Raw genomic sequence first — 2,501 nt, 5'->3', positions numbered from 1 at the left:
TCAATTGGCCTATGCAAGAAGATGCCAAGTTGCTTTGAGCAACGTGCAGAGGCTGGTCGATTATAGCGGCACTACATAAGCTTCGGCATAAGTGATTCTTTCATGTGTTGAGACCTGCTCACTGTGACATGCCTTTTGTTAGTTGTTGTGGCGCAATATTTGTTTTTGTGTTGTTTTTTTGCTATTGTTCCGTTTCGTCTGATGTATGCTTAGACGTGGTTCACTGCCGCTGTAGCGCAAGGTGCGCTGGTTGGCATATATAATCGCCAATCAATAATAGCACAAACGAACAGAGCAAAAACCTGTTCCAAAACCATGCTTTGCGTGTTATCGCTCGTTCTCGTCTGTTCGCGCTTTAGTTTCTCTTCTCCGTTTTCAATTTTTTTTTTACCTAGAGCGGATGTACGCAACGCATACAAGATATATGTTTCCTTAAATCCTCATGATAAAACAGACAGGCATAGAATCTAACCAATACGATAATAGTAAAAATATTTCAGTATTCATAACTGCTGATACGTTTAGGGCTATTTAGGTACCAAGTTTACCTATTTGGAGGTTTCAAATTAACCACCATACGAAAGTGCATTTGAGAGAAGCGTATTAATGTAGGCACGCAAAACCACACCAGCTCTGCTACTAATACATTCTTCCGTCTCTCTCTTTTATAAGCCGAGTCATCTCAAGATGCATATTGCAAAAAGATGAGCAAAACGAGAGGTAGGGGTAAGTAGGAGCCAACGTTTCGACAAGTGGACTTGTCTTCTGCAAGGCGACTTATGCTTTGCTTGCCACAGTATATATAAGTGGGGTTCTTCTAAAGGGGAGAGGGTGTAAGGCGGGTGGGTGTGACAACTAGGGAAGGTGTGTCAGCGTGTCGAATGGAGAATAAAGGAATGCTGTGCACAAGGCCAAGGCCAGACCCCCCCCCCTCCATCTGTCAACCCCGTGTCAATAACGTGTCAAGTAATTGACACTTAGTTGACAGACGGTGCGGGGGGTGGCCCTGGCTTTGGGCTTGTGCACAGCATTCCTTTATTCTCAATTCGACACGCTAAGACACTTTCCCTTGTTGCCGCACCCAACCGCCTTACACCCTCTCCCCTTTCGAAGAACCCCACCTACATATACCGCGGCGAGCAAAGCATACGTCGCCTTGGAGAAGACAAGTCCACTTGTTCAAACGTTGGCTCCTTCTTTCACCTTGTTGTCGCTTTGCTCATCGTCTTGAATTTCCATCTCCCGCATTCCCCGTGTTTTCCCTGGATATAGAAAAAAGGGGATATGCGAAATAAAGCGTTTTTATTAAAACCACTGGTAAGGCTGTTAATTTTCCTGTCTAAAACTTCATTTTGTTAGTGTAACAAACATCAATTTTATTACAGGAGATTCCATGTGCTTCTACTGGCTAGACTTCAACAGCTTGGGAACAAATCATACGAAATGTGAAGAAGCATTCTTCCGAAAGTGCAGCAGTATTACAGGATCATTGTACAAGTACACTTCTGTAAATTACCACATAAAGTGCAACTTTTCGAACACTATGTGAATAAAGATATTTTTGTATAGTAGCGATTTCTCAGCAGGTGTGCACGTTCTTTTAGTAAAACAGTTACTATCATCTGTGGTAATTTCTAAATGCAGTGGGAAATACTTACATCAGGCTCATCTCAAGTTAAATCGGCGAGACTGCGCCGTGCAATTATGGGCGACCGCATTTCCGTGACGTCAAGGCAGAAAAATACTTTTTTCCGTTTAGGCGTTCTTCGTGAAAAATGTGTTGCAACGAGGTGGTATAATGACATGTATAATGTAGTTTCGAGGGCAGAGTCTAAATGTATTGGAGAGTCAAACCTGAAGCATCGCGAAGAAGAAGAGCACAGGAACCGAAAACAAACACAACATGCCCAGAGGTTGAGGTTTAATCAAGATGAACCTACTCGCGCAAATCCAGTTATTACTGTATTGGAGAGTGTCTCTCGGTGTCTTTTTCATAATACCATGCGCATCACCATTTCTGTTTTATTTAGATAATAGTGCTGGCCAGCATGTGGCACAGGCAGGAGTAAATTTGTTTATACAGTGGTAATAAATATAGAAACATTTGAAGGGTAAAAAACGAGGGTTGTGACACTGAAAAGAACTATATACAATGCAAGAGACTACGTAAGGTAATATAAAATCAATTGCAAGTTTCCGTGTAAGAACGAACAGTGAAGGAAAGCTTTCCTTACAAGCTTTCCAGTCTTATCAAGCATAACGCAGCGAGTATAGACACAAATGATCCCTTTTCCGCCGAGGCTAAAACGCTTTAAAGCCCTTTCAAGCACGCAACTTTATTACATCGCATATGGTACATTGTTGGAAACGAATACATCGGCTGTCAGGGTGTTCCATTATATAATTGTTAATGAATAAAATCAAATCCTAAAGCAATTTGCTCGCAGAAGAGTAAGGGTTTTCTTGTTGAAGTGGTTATTACTAGTAGACCTGTATGATAG

At 41.9% G+C, this 2,501-nt stretch overlaps 1 long non-coding RNA gene across 1 annotated transcript in view; it reads left to right on the top strand.

Annotated features, from left to right (window-relative positions):
- Nucleotides 1–1,531, top strand: part of LOC142591226 (uncharacterized) — a 74,366-nt gene extending 72,835 nt beyond the window's left edge. The window contains exon 3 of the long non-coding RNA XR_012830398.1: nt 1,386–1,531. This is a non-coding gene — a long non-coding RNA (uncharacterized LOC142591226). The remainder of the gene's footprint in view (nt 1–1,385) is intronic.
- Nucleotides 1,532–2,501: the final 970 nt, after the last annotated feature.

Source organism: Dermacentor variabilis, chromosome 8, assembly GCF_050947875.1.
Source record: "Dermacentor variabilis isolate Ectoservices chromosome 8, ASM5094787v1, whole genome shotgun sequence".
Classification (NCBI taxonomy): Eukaryota; Metazoa; Arthropoda; class Arachnida; order Ixodida; family Ixodidae; genus Dermacentor; species Dermacentor variabilis.
This window is presented reverse-complemented; position numbering and strand designations above follow the sequence as displayed.